General features: G+C 48.9%; 1 long non-coding RNA gene across 1 annotated transcript in view; it reads right to left on the bottom strand.

Annotated features, from left to right (window-relative positions):
- The window catches only part of LOC147024887 (uncharacterized), a 45,240-nt gene extending 30,105 nt beyond the window's left edge, over positions 1 to 15,135 (bottom strand). Inside the window, exons 1-2 of the long non-coding RNA XR_015059257.1 lie at positions 14,848 to 15,135; positions 748 to 884 (exon numbers count right to left, since the gene is read on the bottom strand). This is a non-coding gene — a long non-coding RNA (uncharacterized LOC147024887). The remainder of the gene's footprint in view (positions 1 to 747; positions 885 to 14,847) is intronic.
- Positions 15,136 to 16,573: the final 1,438 nt, after the last annotated feature.

The following is a 16,573-nucleotide window of genomic DNA, read 5'->3' as shown; positions in this document are numbered from 1 at the left end:
AACAGAGGGTGAGGGTTAGGGGAGCAGTGGAAGGGGGAGGGCCAGTAGAGAGAGAGAGGGAGAGGGGTTTGGGAGAGAGGGGTGGCTGAGAGTGGAGGGAGAGTGCAGAGGGGGAGGGATTCTGGCAGGTGTGAACTTCCAGTTTAACATACATTTGATAGACAGCAGACACATTGATGAATCATCCTGCCTGTGAAACACTGGGATGACAGTTTTTAGCTGGTTTGGGATTGGAACCCAGGTGAGACAGTTTAGACTTTCGACTTTAGAGCGAGCGTGCATACCTCTCGGCTATCCTGATGTAATGCGTGTGATTCATTGCTTTGTAACAACTGAAAACACATTTTAGTCAATGAAATCATCTTATTTATTTTGCCTTCCTCACTCTGGAAATATCCCTCCAGAGAACCGAACGGTGGTATCACCATGGAAGCTTGAATAATTTAGAGCGCTCACCTGAGTGGCATAACCACTCAAGCAAGCACTCCAACAAAACAGTTGAAGAAACTTTTAAAAAGGAAATGTGACGAGTCGTATAATGGCGAAGTGACGGGTCATATAATGAAAGAAGATCAAACTAAAAAGGGGGAATGTGGTGTAAAATAAGAATGCACATTTGCAGCAAGCGTGCACTGCCTGGTGCACTGCCCAAAGCACCGCACAGCGAAATGTAGGCGAGTGGGCCTGGAACTTTGCTCAAGTCGATTGATATATTCAGTAACAGTGTGAATATTGTAGAGCACTCACCAGGTGGCTTAAGCACTCAAGCAAGTACTCCAACAAAATGGTTGATCAGGAACGGCTGGCTGGGCATGCGATTAGCGATCACCGATCAGTCAGAGAAACACCACATGCCCAAGGATGCCTGGAATGCCAGGCAATGTCTGAAATGAACAAATGAACACTTTTTTGTCAGTCAAAACTTCCTCAGAAGTCAATAGAGAAGTTAAAAAATTTTAATTCGGCTGAGATTAATAGATTCTCGAGGTTATGGCATGTGGGGAAATGAAATAAAGTCACGAATGCTGGCATCTCTGGGCGTTTATAAGCATTGCAATGTATCCAGCGATTCATAAGTATGATGATCAGGCATTCGATGATACGAGTGAGGAAAGTGATGAAAAAAAAACGTCCTTGTTGAGCAGTCCAAAAGAAATGGTGAATCAAGACCCAGTGAGGGACAGTGAGGTGACCAAGGATGGGCCTTGATAAAGGATAATTAAAAAAGGCCATTAATTATTTCAAAAGGGGTGTTTTAATTAACCCAAACACCCAATTTTTAATCATGCACTTCCTTGGAGTTCCCCTAGTATGCATGTAAAGTTTCAGGCTGCTGGGTTTCATGGTTTTGGAGTTATGGAGGAGAACTCTGACACACATACACACACACACACACACACACACACACACACACACACACACACACACACACACACAAACACACACACACACACACACACACCAACATTTATTTGCATAGATTATCGTCTTTGTCCTGCTGTATCCGTCATTCCTTGTTTCGCATACCAGTGTCTTCATTTCATAAATCACTACATGGTAAGTTGTGCATGTCTGCTCCACAATCTGTTACCAGCAAGTCTGCATCACCAGTGAAAGTGATGTCACCAGCGAAGGTGATATCTTCCCTTCGTTGCCAGCAAGGAAGCAGTGCAGTGAAGCAGCTACACTGTTTAAAAAGTAGCCCTGTGGGGGACTGGTGGTTACTTTCCAAACAGGTGGGGTGACCTCACTGTCCTGATGCAAACTAAACTAGAAGGGCACTCGGTAGAGCGCACCCCACCACCACATAATGCCTGATCCACGAGAACACATCGGGCCCAATACGTTTTTGAAATATCATGCCACACAGTACTATATCGTTTTTGGCCATATCTCTCAATGGTGAAGAATCACTTAAATAATTAAATAATTTGGATTCAGATCTACACCAAAATTGAATCAATTCGTCCTTGCGACACACCCAACCTGTCCACCAAGTTTTGTCTGAATCCGTCCACAACTTTTTGAGATATCGTGCTGTATATGTTTCGCCTTATCTCTCAATGGTGAAGAATCACTTTAAAAATTGCAGTAGTCAGACCCGGATCTGGATCTTCATCAAAATCTAATCACACACCAAACCTGTCCACAAAATTTCATTCAGATCTGTCCACAACTTTTTGAGATATCCTGTACACAAACAAACAGACAGAAAGGGGTGAAAACAACCTCCTTCACCTTCGGTGGCGGAGACAACAATAACGCAAAACGCTAAACAACAACACACTAGAAATGAACGAAACACAGTGTGTTAGAGTTAGACAGTCAGAGAGATTTGTCTCCTTCATTTTTCACAGACAGATGGGAGGAAGACATATCAAATTTCGAAGCAGTTTGCACCACTTAAAAATCCATATCTCCGTGTATGACTCTTGCACCATTCTTTGAATCGATCATTTTTCCAATGTCGATACCAAATTTTTACAGCTTCTACCGAGCCGCAGCGCCGAGAGCTGTACTGCCGCTTTCCGTTTCCGTGCGTGATATGCAAGCAAAACTGATCTGTGTACATGTCTGTGTACATAAGTTCCATCACAGCTGCTGCAGTAAAATTCAGTGCACACTTCCAATTAAAATTTTGCAAAATTCGACTGGTTTTAAAATTAGTAAATTGCGTGACGAATGTTGAATGTAGATAAATTGCGCAAATGCGACAAATCCTTTTCATTATTTAAGCTTCATTATTTAAGATGATTTTCATCTTTTTGCAATTCGGATGGTAACTAATTCCTGACGCCATGATATACAAGAATAGTTATTGATGGGCGACGTTCGCTATGTGTTCTTTTCTCAGATTTCACTAGTGGGGAGTTGGACCAGGGAGCACAAGTGAGTCCACATGCCACGTAGGTAAATATGTGTATTAAATGTTTACTATAGATCCATGCAGAAAAATTGCACAGCAAATAATATTAATATGTATGAAGTGTGTAGTATTTTTGTATTTCACCATAAATTTATTTTATATTTGTTTAGAACTGTGTGTCGATTTTATATTTAATAGGCATAGTGGATGTGGAGGTGACGTGTCAAGTAAATAATCCATATCATATTTCTTAAGGGGTAGAAAACTGACATGTCTAGTACAAGACTCAAGTATTTTTTCTGGGGGGGTGGGGTGGTAAAAAATGTCAGGTACTAAAAGTCGGCGGCCATTTTTCAAAAAACAAACCTATCCCAATAAATGCGTGTGTGTGTGTGTGTGTGTGTGTGTGTGTGTGTGTGCGTGTGCATGCGCACACGCCACACTCGTATCACCGAATGCCTGATCATCATACCTACGAATCGATGGATACATTGCAATGCTTATAAAATGCCAGGTGATGGCAGTTTTTGTGGCTTTATTTCATTTCTGCACTTGCCAGAACCTCGAGATCTAGACTCTCTTAATCTCAGCTGAATTTCAAAATTTAAACTTCTTTCTTTTCTTTTAGCAGTGGGAACTACTGCTGAAGTCAAGTGTTCATTTGTCCAATTTGGACATTGCCTAACATTCCGCACATGTCTGGGTGCACGGTGTTTATATGACTGATCAGTGATCACAAACCATTTGCCAAGCCAGCCTTTCTTCATCAACTGTTTCATTGGAGTGCTTGCTTGAGTGCTAAAGCCACTTGGCGAGCACTCTATAATATATAATATTCGCACAGTCACCGAATATATCAATGGACTTCAACAAAGCTCAGGGCCCACTCATGTGCATTTGGCCGTGTGGTACCTCGAACGGTGCGTCGGGCAGTGCTCGCTCACTGAAAATGTCGAAATTACATCTTACATGATAGTTGCCCTCTTTTGTATGATCTTCTCTCATGATATAACTCATCACTTTGGCATAGATAGATACATAAATTAAAAGATACAAAAAAAAAAATAGATAGATACAAAAAAATTAAACGTTTCCTTTTTAAAAGATCCTTCAACTGTTTCGTTGGAATGCTTTCTCGAGTTATTAAGCGACTTGGTGAGCACTCTTCCTTATTCAAGCTTCGATGGTGATACCACAGCTCGGTTCTCCATGGGTACATTCCTGGAGTTTGGAAGGCAAAATAACTTAGATGATTACAATGAGTAAAAATGTTACCAGTTGTTGCAAAGCAATGAATCACCATATCACGGCAGTATAGCCGAGCGGTACACATGCCTGCTCTTAGCTGTCTGGCCTGGGTTCAAATCCTAAGCCACCTATAAATGTTCATCCAGGTGTTTCACAGGCAGGGTGATTCATCAAGGTGTGAGCTATCTTTTGGATAGATGTTAAACTGGACGTCACATCTGCCGCTATCCCCCCTCCTCCACCACATTCCCCTCTCTCTCTATATATATATATATATATATATATATATATATATATATATATATATATATATATATATATATATATATATATATATATATATTGTGACGTCCACGGGACTTAAACAGTCCCGCCAACGTAGAATGAGCCGAAACGATGGAGGCGGTTTATTTATTGATAACCCAAAGGTGGCGGTTCTAATCGCTCTACCGCAAACGGGACGAGGAAGGTGGCACGAGTCACTTTTCACTGAGTTGATGATGTTTATTTGTTTTTATTATTACCAGAAATAACAAGACTCGGCAAGAAGAGGGATCCGGGGCGATTCGACGGGATGGTGTGGGATCGGGCGTGGGGAAAAACACAGACAATTCCAATGAATATACAGTTCTCAATCCCTCAAAGGCGCCAAACACACACACACAAAACGTAGCTATTTCTGGTGGTCAGGCTGGACCGTGGTGTGGACGCAACTGTCCCTGGATCGGCGTCGGACGAGCCGGCCTTGCTCTCGCCAGGGGGGCAGGAGAAACCGCGGTGCTGTCGACCTCCTGGTCCTGGCCCAAGTCCACCCACAGCCGCCAGGGAACCAGCTCCGGCGCCAAGCCGCGAGCAGGAGAGGGAGGCAGGTCCGCCCGCCGCCCGACCCCGCACTCCGAGTCAGCAGAACCCCAGAGCCAACCAAGGCGAGGCACGAGGCCCAGCAAGGCTCCAAGACACGATCAAGAATACGATCGACTCAGCACAACAACAAGGATGCTCCCCGCGCAACAGCCTCCCCACCAAAAAAAACACGATCTTTTGGTTGTAATCTTCTTCCTCTTTCTTTTCGACCCTGAACAGAACCTTTTTATCCTTCGTCCTCGTCACTTCCAATCGAGCCGTTTATTGGCCCACCGCCATCGCCTTTCGCCAATCGTGATCACGGGGCGGAGCCATCCGCTGCACTGTCCTGTGACGTCACGGCCAGTCTCCAGGGACTACTAAAAGGGGTTTACGCAGACACCCTTACCCTATCCCGTGTCCCTATCTAATTACGTGACAATTATCATTTCCCCCCTTGAAGAAATGAACATTTACTAGACAACTTATCACCACTGAATTTCTACTTATTACATCAAGATCCTGGTAAACTCGAACAGCATGGCATACCTAATTAAACATCCTAATTACCCTTTGAATGCATACCCCCCCCTCAAACGTAACAATATATATATATATATATATATATATATATATATATATATATATATAAATATATATATATATTGTTGCGGATTCGCGCCCACCGGCGTGCGAGTGGCCACGTAACTCGAATCGCGGCACGTCGCCCACCGGACGGACAATCCCGTCGTGACCCTCTCGGACTAACGCCGGGAACTAGTCATGGGTGAACCTTTCGGCCTCACCACGATCGTGCCAATCGGCCCCCCGCGTGGGATAGGGTTGCTCGCCAAATTCGACCTACCTAAGTACCCACACAGAGGGTAGACCGGGCGATCGCACCTCGCCGCAGGTCGACTTCGGACACGGGCCACTTTAAGCGACCCGTTCCGTACTATCGGGATAACCGAGCGGTGTTATCGTCGGCCTCGACGGTTCGATTAATTATCGGGCGTTTTAGCCCACGACCAACCCTTTACGTGAAGTAAGATGGAGATTCAATAAAGGAAAAGACGAAGCGAAACGGGAAAAACAGTTCAACATAAAGCACATTTATTTCGCGATGGCACACGGATAGCACACATATACAATTATACACCAAAAGCAAATGTAAAAGAAGAAACACCACAATAATGCACAAAAAGCAAATGTAAAAGTGAAACACAATGCAGATCTACAACCGACTACCGGGCACACGGCAACACTTATACAGTTTTACTTCACAGACGGCGCCGACAACACATATACTCAAAGCAAAAGAAAAAGGGACCACCCTCCACGATGAGGGGGGGGGGCAGACGGGCCTGGGGCCGAGACCGCGTCGAGCCTACCCGTCTGGTGATGAGCCGCAGAATGGCGCTGGCGTCCCGACTCCGCGGGCCTCGCGGACAGTGTCTGGAATGGGGTGGGAACGGGGCCCCCTTCTCGCACTATCTCAGTGCGGGGGGAAACAGGAGGGGGTTGTTGATGCTCGGGGGGATGAGGATATCTCGCTGGTTCGGGTCCCGCGACGAGCGTCTCCACCGCGACCTCGGTCGCGTTATCGGCCTCCCCTCTCCGCAGCTCCCCGACTGACACGAGCGCCCCCTCGACTGCCTTCGCCGCCGCCACCTCTCCAACTCTCCACAGCTCCGTCCAACTGCTTTCTCCGACTCTTCTCTTGACTGGCTCTTCCCAACTCAACTCAACTGCCTTTTTGGCGAGCGAACGCGGCCGTTTATAGCCCCCGTGGCTTCGCTCCTTCACCTTCGACCCTTTACCTCTGGCTGGCTCCCCATTGGACAGAGGAAAAGTGGGCGTGAATGCTTTTTGATCCATGAATCTGCATATAGCGATATTACTCCGACGCACCTGGAGGCGGGGCCAAATCGCCCCATGCTCGCTGATAGGACGGAACAGAAGTGGGCGTGAGTCGTTTTTGATCCGATTTCTTCGGAAAGGCTGGTGTTTCTGCACCCGCTGCTCGGTGCGCGCCTGCACGAGTCCCAGTTCGGTGCCCACAAGCGGCGCGGGAATGACGGTGATGCGATGGTTGCGAGGGCGAGTTGTGACGGTAAAGATCGTGGCTGTTGTTGTGAAGCGGCGTTGCGGTTGGTGGTTGTTGTGTGATGGCTGTTGAGACGTGGTTGGTGGTGGTAGTAATGGTAGTAATGGCGGCTGGTCCAAAATAAAGATAGTAAAAGAAAAACGGCTATCTAGAGGGGTCGCAGCCCGCATGAATGACATTTATTCCCTCTAAACAATGGGTTTGGGACGAACTACACATATACTTACAGAGATATCTCACCTAAGGGACCTGAATGGTGGTTTGCGAATTTCGTCAACCACAACACTACCCCCTCCCCTTTTTACAGACTCGTCCCGAGTCGTCAAATTTTCGTGTGCCATCATGTGTAGTTTTCCCCTTGTACATTTTACCTACGGATCCCTGAGTGCGACATTCATGGTATTCGTGTCCCCAAAATAAATAACCTGAGGGCTGAGTAACTACCTAAACAAACTCACTCACACGGACGACTTAAATAAAATTGCCGGCGCTAGGACAGACATGCCGGGGGCGCACTCATATGTACAGTACATCTTAACCTTAACTTACAAATTTTACACTAAACCATGGCCCAGGATCAATGAACTCTGCAAAAAGAAAGCAGTTAGCAGGGAGCCAGGCTGCTCGCATGCAGTCTCTGGCTCATACAATGCAGGTGACAGGGAATGTGGCCGGCTGCTCACTCGCAGTCCAAGGCCTTCCCTTTTTAACTGAACGCAGTGAACCACAACGGTGCATGGGCTGCACAAACGCAGTCTCTGTGCCAGCTCAAGTGGCACACGCAATGAACACAAGGAATGGATGGATGAATGGATGGACGCAAACACGGTGCACGGGCCGCCACTGCAGGCCCGTGTTGCAGCTGCCAACAGGGCAGTTCTCGCAGCTTGCAAACTGTTGCTTTCTGATCCTGGCACACATGGCAATGAACAGGGGGGGGGCAACGCAAAAATTGAACGGGGCTGGTGAACAGGGGCAGTGGGCATGGCATGGCAAAGGTGATCAGGCAAACACAGCCTGCAGAACAAGGCCGCTGCAGGCAAACACAGCCGGCAGATGAACTGGCTGGCACAAGCCTTGCAGAAAACAGCTGCAGACGATCCGGCCGGTACAGGCCTTGCAGCAAACCGCTGCAGACGATCCGGCCGGTACAGGCCTTGCAGCAAACCGCTGCAGACGATCCGGCCGGTAGAGGCCTTGCAGCAAAACAACAGCTGCCGATGAAGCTGGCCAGCCTTCGCCTTGCAGTGGAGGTTGGTGGAGGGGGTGCGGTGGTGCTGGCCACTCAGAAGGCGGGCTCGGACCTGCCTACTGTCTCCCTCCCAACCTATGGCCTTTGCCTGTCACTGTCTACACCCACTCCCTTAATTTGTCAAACCCCAATTTAGCCCCAACTTATTTTTTTATTTTTACTTCCTCACTATAAATCGTCCCCTAACCCCCTTTATCGTCTTTGTTCGGCTAACCTATCCTGTCACCGAGCCTACTCCCAACCCCTACGTTCCCTTCCCGGAGGGGAATAAGGGAGAGCTAGCATCCTGTGTCGAGGCCCAACGAAGCCTCAGAATGGCCTCCCCAGAGTTCAGCGATCTATAACACAAAGTGGGTCCAGCGGCCCACAACGAGAGCGAGGGGATGGATGGTGCGGAGGGGTACACTTCCTATCTACCCTTACCATTTAACTGTTAAACTACCCCGGGGCTTTCAACAAGCGCCTCTCGCTTAAACTATTGGTTCTAACAACCCAGATTCCCATCGCCTGTGTTGGTGTCCTCACAATTTCGGGCCTCACCCCCCAATTTTCTTTTCCGTGCCCTCACACGGTCTCATGGCTGGGACGCGTGGCTCCCTTTGGCAGGCACGACCCTCTGACGAATCTCCCGCTATGGCACCCCCGGGCACTATACTGCCTCCGAGCCTACCAGCTCCCTAAACACCGGGGAGTGCCCCCCATGGCACCTCCCCTGAAATGCACACGTGGCAGGCTGGCTTCCCAGGCCCCTTTCCGAGGGTCACCCGTGCCCACAACACTGCCCACGCAGCTAATGGCACCCCGGGCCCCCGCACCAAGCAGGCGCACCCGTGCCCACTACGCTATCCCAGCCCCCCATGGGCCCTTGGCCTACCACAGCCGACTAGCCTGGTGCCCGGCGTACCCACTCAGCGATACTCACCTTTCGCAGCCACGCTCCCAGCCCGTCAACAGGGCTCCTGCACCCCTCCAAACAGGTTTCGAGCCTACTTCCCCACCAACAACAAAACGACCTCCATTTTGTAAATTTGACTAACCCCCTAACTCACTCTACACTGACCCCGGGGTCCCTTGGGCGGGGGTCACTCCTCCCCCCAATCACTCATCGCACCATCCATTCCACATTCGCTCCATTCACACAGACCCGCTGGCCTCACTCACTCAACAAGCACATGTTTCCACTTCACAACTCTTCAACAGACACATCGCTGATCTCTGCCATCCTGCTCACTACATCCCCAAACTAACTCGTGCTCCCACGTCATCCCTTACACTATAGCACGTTCCATTTAACACTACGTAGCTAAACTACGTCAACTCTACACATCCAAAGGCTGTCACTGTCTCCAAATCTCTAAAATAACTTTTATTTCCCCACCTAAAGCTCATCTAAATCCCTCTAACTAATCCATTCTACGGGCCCCATGAGGACTTACCCCTACCCCATGGAGCGGGTCTAACTAAGCTAACCCTTCCCCCTAACTAGTTTCCATCCTGTGCCCTGGCAAGGAGGTCTTCCACCCCTTGCCCGGGAATCCTGTGCACCCGAAAGTGAGGCTTGCTTTTTTTTTTTTTTTCCACATGCGCAGCACCAGCGTGGCAACTCACAGCTCGCGCACTTTGCACCTGCCCGTGACGTCATGCAGTTGCACGTGTACCTCGTCCCTCCTTGGACGGTACCATCTGGCAGGGATACCCCTCCTGCCGGATTCCAACCCCGCGTGCAGCCATGACGTCACCGTGCGCATAAAAAAACACAAGCCCCACGTCTCGAGGGGTTCCCCACGCGAACACATGTGCTTTGCCCGTTGGAGCTTAACACACACGATCGCGTGGAGAACCCGTCCGGTCCAAATCCGTAATCCTGCCTAAACTTTGTCCGTCCGCGGGATCGGCAAATCCACCGCGTGCGTTTCCGGACCGGGACTTCACTCTCACAAGCGAGCACGTGGGGGCCTCTTGCGTTGCACAGCACGGACCTCGTGCTCGCTGCTGGGTGAACCCGGCACGGTCCCCGAAACAACTACAGCCGCTACTCGGCTTTTGTCTCTCAATTGTCGTCGTCTCCATTCAACACACGCACTCCCGCGTGTTACGACGCTAACACACCTCACCATTAAACTCACACCGGGAGACGCAGCTGCATGTTCACACATGCCGACCGACATCTCCCTTACACACAACGACCTTGCACACGCTGTCTCTCTCACGCATACCACCTCCCTCGCACACGTGGCTCCACTCACTCGCGGCCTTCCACTCACTCGTGCCATTTCCCTCACACAAACCATACCACTCACACACGCGGGGGCACTCGCCCGCGGTGTCTCACTCATACTGGCCGTTTCACTCACACACACGGCCTCTTCCACTTGCGGTGCCCCTTTTACACACGGCGTGCTGGGAAGCACGTACTCCGGCACAATCGCCACCACACCACTCACACACGGGGTCGCTTCCACACACGGGGACGCACTCACACCTTGCACCACACACACAGGGACAACCATACTGGGGATTCGTGTCCCCACAAGGGTCTCCGGGGCCTCTATACCCCCCAAGCTCTCCGTGCACCCGTCCGCAGCACTCCTCCCCTTGACCTCGCTCGACACGACCGAACTCACCTGGTCGTGATCCGCCTCAAGGGGGCATACTCCCTCCCCTTGTTCCTGGAGGAGGCCATCCAGCTGCTCGCACCGGGCCTCCACCCAGTCCGCGAGCTCACCCCCATTATCCTCCACTACCTCCGTGTGTGTGTGTGCGTCACTTACCCCGTCTTCATCGTGCAGTCTTCCCTCTATCGTTCCCATCTCCCGTGTCTCTGCCAACTCAGTCACCTCTTCACCCTTTACCTCCCTTGTCTCAACTATTATTTCCGTCTCTTCCCTTGTTATCTCCCTCGTGCACGTCTCCGTCACCCCAATTGGTTTTTCCCTCTCGGTCACCGTCACTTTTTCCGTCACGACCCTCGCCCAACACGTCCCCCGAATTATTTTTTCACCCGCCTCCACCGTGGGCCCGACAGCCGTTGCACTCCCTCCCAGCTCGTTCGCTCCCACACGTGGCGTCGCCATTTTGAGCTCCCCGGTTACTGCCTTCATGCCCGCCTGCAGGCTTCGGCCCATGTTCTGCGTCTCACCCCGCAGCTTTTTCGTTTCTTCCTTCATTTGCTGTGTATTCGCATCCATCTTTTCGTTCATGCCTTTTATTTTGTTTATAATTTAATTTGCGTTTGTATCCATCTTCGCTGTCATTGCCGCCAGCATGGCGAATAGCTGGGCCATGTCGGGTGCGCTTGGGTGAGCCGATTCGGCAAGGATCGGGAGGTTTTTGCGGAGGGGGGGTGGGGAGGTGTCATACATCGCGGCCGCCGCCGCACCTATTTCGGGCTCTGGGTTCAGTTGGGCGAGTTCGTGTTCCTGCACAACCAACATTTCCTGCACGGGGATTTCATCCTGGACCATGGATTCTACACATTCTACATCCATTTCGAATACCCCCGGCTCCCGCTCGCCTTGAGACGCCATCTTATTTCTCGTAAAGGGTTAATTTAGCTCGCTCGTAATTTGGAGGGAATCGGGGTCGCTCCTCTCACCCCTGGACCGATTCCCGTGAATTTAGCTGGAGACAGGAGAGCCCGTTTTCCCGTTCTCCGATACCAGTGCCGCGAGGAGGGCGATGAGTTTATATCGCACGACCTGACACCAGTGTTGCGGATTCGCGCCCGCCGGCGTGCGAGCGGCCACGTAACTCGAATCGCGGCACGTCGCCCACCGGACGGACAATCCCGTCGTGACCCTCTCGGACTAACGCCGGGAACTAGTCACGGGTGAACCTTTCGGCCTCACCACGATCGTGCCAATCGGCCCCCCGCGTGGGATAGGGTTGCTCGCCAAATTCGACCTACCTAAGTACCCACACGGAGGGTAGACCGGGCGATCGCACCTCGCCGCAGGTCGACTTCGGACACGGGCCACTTTAAGCGACCCGTTCCGTACTATCGGGATAACCGAGCGGTGTTATCGTCGGCCTCGACGGTTCGATTAATTATCGGGCGTTTTCGCCCACGACCAACCCTTTACGTGAAGTAAGATGGAGATTCATTAAAGGAAAAGACGAAGCGAAACGGGAAAAACAGTTCAACATAAAGCACATTTATTTCGCGATGGCACACGGATAGCACACATATACAATTACACCAAAAGCAAATGTAAAAGAAGAAACACCACAATAATGCACAAAAAGCAAATGTAAAAGTGAAACACAATGCAGATCTACAACTGACTACCGGGCACACGGCAACACTTATACAGTTTTACTTCACAGACGGCGCCGACAACACATATCCTCAAAGCAAAAGAAAAAGGGACCACCCTCCACGATGAGTGGGGGGGGCAGACGGGCCTGGGGCCGAGACCGCGTCGAGCCTACCCGTCTGGTGATGAGCCGCAAAATGGCGCTGGCGCCCCGACTCCGCGGGCCTCGCGGACAGTGTCTGGAATGGGGTGGGAACGGGGCCCCCTTCTCGCACTATCTCAGCGCGGGGGGAAACAGGAGGGGGTTGTTGATGCTCGGGGGGATGAGGATATCTCGCTGGTTCGGGTCCCGCGACGAGCGTCTCCACCGTGACCTTGGTCGCGTTATCGGCCTCCCCTCTCCGCAGCTCCCCGACTGACACGAGCGCCCCCTCGACTGCCTTCGCCGCCGCCACCTCTCCAACTCTCCACAGCTCCGTCCAACTGCTTTCTCTGACTCTTCTCTTGACTGGCTCTTCCCAACTCAACTCAACTGCCTTTTTGGCGAGCGAACGCGGCCGTTTATAGCCCCCGTGGCTTCGCTCCTTCACCTTCGACCCTTTACCTCTGGCTGGCTCCCCATTGGACAGAGGAAAAGTGGGCGTGAATGCTTTTTGATCCATGAATCTGCATATAGCGATATTACTCCGACGCACCTGGAGGCGGGGCCAAATCGCCCCATGCTCGCTGATAGGACGGAACAGAAGTGGGCGTGAGTCGTTTTTGATCCGATTTCTTCGGAAAGGCTGGTGTTTCTGCACCCGCTGCTCGGTGCGCGCCCTGCACGAGTCCAGGATCGGTGCCCACAAGCGGCGCGGGAATGACGGTGATGCGATGGTTGCGAGGGCGAGTTGTGACGGTAAAGGTTGTGGCTGTTGTTGTGAAGCGGCGTTGCGGTTGGTGGTTGTTGTGTGATGGCTGTTGAGACGTGGTTGGTGGTGGTAGTAATGGTAGTAATGGCGGCTGGTCCAAAATAAAGATAGTAAAAGAAAAACGGCTATCTTGAGGGGTCGCAGCCCGCATGAATGACATTTATTCCCTCTAAACAACGGGTTTGGGCCTAACTACACATATACTTACAGAGATATCTCACCTAAGGGACCTGAATGGTGGTTTGCGAATTTCGTCAACCACAACAATATATATATATATATATATATATATATATATATATATATATATATATATATATATATATCTGTATCCCCCATGCTCTCCTGCTCACTCTTCTCCCTCCTCTCTCTATCCCCCTCTCACCTTTCTCCCTCTATCCTTGCTCCCCCTCCCCCCCCCTCGTTATTATTCCTGTAAGCGAAGCGACCGGTTGTATTTGACAGTATCAAATATAAAGGGCTTCCTCCTTTAAAAAAAATTAAAATGTTTGTTTAGCTGTGTGCACAATATCTCAAAAAGTTTTCGACGGATTTGGATGAAACTTGGTGGACAGGTTGGGGGTGTGACAAGGAAGAATTGATTCAATTTTGGTGAAGATCCGAATCCGACCACGAGATTTTTAAAGTGATTCTTCACCATTGAGAGATAGGGCCAAAACGATATATAGCACGATATCTCAAAAACTTGTCGACAGATTCGGATGAAACTTGATGGACAAATTGGGTGTGACCACGACGAAATGATTCAATGTTAATGAAGATCTGGATCCGGATCTGATAATTTTTTAAGTGATTCTTCACCATTGAGAGATTGGGCCAAAAACGATATAGTACTGTATAGCATGATATTTCAAAATTGTAATGGGCCCGATGTGATCTCGTGGATCACGCATTACGTGGTGGAGGTATACGCTCCATCGAGTGCCCTTCTAGTTCAATACCCGACAACCCAAGGTCCTTAATTAGGATACAATTTATACCTGAAAAACGGCATAGGATAAAACCAGGATGACGTAAGCATCGTGAAATGAATGCTCCAGATTACACCGTGACGGTGAAGGTCATTACTCAAGGACCCCGTTTATGAATAATTTCAGTTCAACAAGCAACACAGGTGAATGTAAACCGAATACAAAGAAAATGCCAGAAGTAAACTCAAAACAAGAACAATGAATGTCACGAGCAAACTGAATGCAGACAATATATGGACTCAAAGGCAGATTGAAATGGATATTAGAGTGGCTTCCCTTTCTGAGATCTCACCAAAACCCTCTCTTTATAAGAGAAATCTATAATGAGACAAAGCACATGTTCCCCGTACTCCGAGTGATAACCTTACTCACCTTTACTACGGAGACCTACGCGTTCTCAGGTAGACTCGACTGTGACAAATCCTCGCATGAAGCCTTGAAGGCGTGTCCCACTCTACCCAATCACTACTGTTCCTTGCATGTCAACACGGGAGGGGTTGTATATTATACTGTATTGTATGAGAGTCTCATAGCTCATAAGTCAACAAACTGCTGTTCCTTTTTAAAATCATTTTAATTTGCTGGGATGCAGAGAGCTCATGCACCACACCTGGCATCACCTAAGAACAGCTAACTTAAGCACATGTTATGATAAATAATTCTCTGTGTGTGCCATTTACTGAAACCAAACAATAGCTGGTGAGAAACAATAGCCTGCGAGAAACAATAGCTGGTGTCCTCCTGAGAGAGGGAAGGTAAAATGTACATAGTAAAATGCCCAGTCAGCATAAATACGGCCTCATATTTATATAGATGAGAAATACTAGGGAGCTGCCAGAGGGGGTGGGGTCATGTGCATGTGCGCAACATATGGATGGAAGTGGTCTGATGATGATGATGATATTGTTTATTATTATTTTTTAACAGCAACAATGATTTCCACAATATTGTGGGGTTAACCATGGAAAGCTTGGCCCAAGTCTTTAACAAACAGGCTGGCCATACTTGACGTTTGACTTAGATTTGGGCAGGAATTTGGAATTTGGCCATGATGTCGGCGATAGTTCACCTACTCTTCGTGAAGGATACCATGGGATCTTTAACATTCACCAATTATAATTCCAGTAGACGAGACACCCAGTATGACGTTCATCCAAGAGACGGCACACACACTGATGAATCACCCTACCTGTGAAACACCGGGATCACACTTTATCGCTGGGTCGAGATTCAAACCTATGCTGGACAGCAAGAGGGGAGTATGCCTGGCAATAGGCAAGCCTGTCAACCCCAGTGTTCCTATTCATATCATTATTCCATTATCATCAGATGGAATTGACTGATTAATTTGTGGTTATAATAATTTTGACGAAAAATATAACTTGGATGACATGGAGGCTGGAGTCAGGATTGGAGGAAGATGTATCAACAACTCAAGGTATGCTGATGATACCACTCTGATGGGAAAAATTAAAGAGGACTTGATGAAACTGCTGCAGATATTGAAGAAAGTAATTGAAAAATTTGGTCTTAATTGAAACCGAAAAAAGACGAAAATCTTGTCAACTGAGAAGATCGATGTGTTCATATTGGGAGACGATCACATGGTCATCGTGGAGTTTCATCTTACTGGGTTCTAAGATTGAAGTGAGTGGAGAATGTAAAGAAAAAATTGATCGATGGTTGGCAGCAATGTCCGGATTGACAAGGATCTGGAAAGGCAAAGATGTGACAATACAAACCAAGAGGAGGCTGCTGAATGCTCCTTGTACTTCCAGTTGTAATGTGTGGATGTGATTCATGGACAGTGAAGAAGGAAGAAAGGAAGAAGATTGACAATTTTGAAATCTGATGTTGGAGACCCTGACTTTTTTTTACCAGAACCAAATCCGTCCACAACTTTTTGAGATAGTGTGCTCTCCATTGTTTTGGGCCCTGTCTCCCAATTTTGAAGAATCCTTTAAAATATTTTCGGATCCGGATCCAGTTTTTCATGAAAATCGAATCAATTAGTCCTTGTCACACACCCAACCAGTCCACCAGTTTTTATTCGAATCCATCAACAATTTTTGTTGTGGATGGATTTCGGTGAAAACAT

Source organism: Eptatretus burgeri, chromosome 6 (assembly GCF_056783735.1).
Source record: "Eptatretus burgeri isolate ZD-2024b chromosome 6, Ebu_testis_v1, whole genome shotgun sequence".
Taxonomy (NCBI): Eukaryota; Metazoa; Chordata; class Myxini; order Myxiniformes; family Myxinidae; genus Eptatretus; species Eptatretus burgeri.
This window is presented reverse-complemented; position numbering and strand designations above follow the sequence as displayed.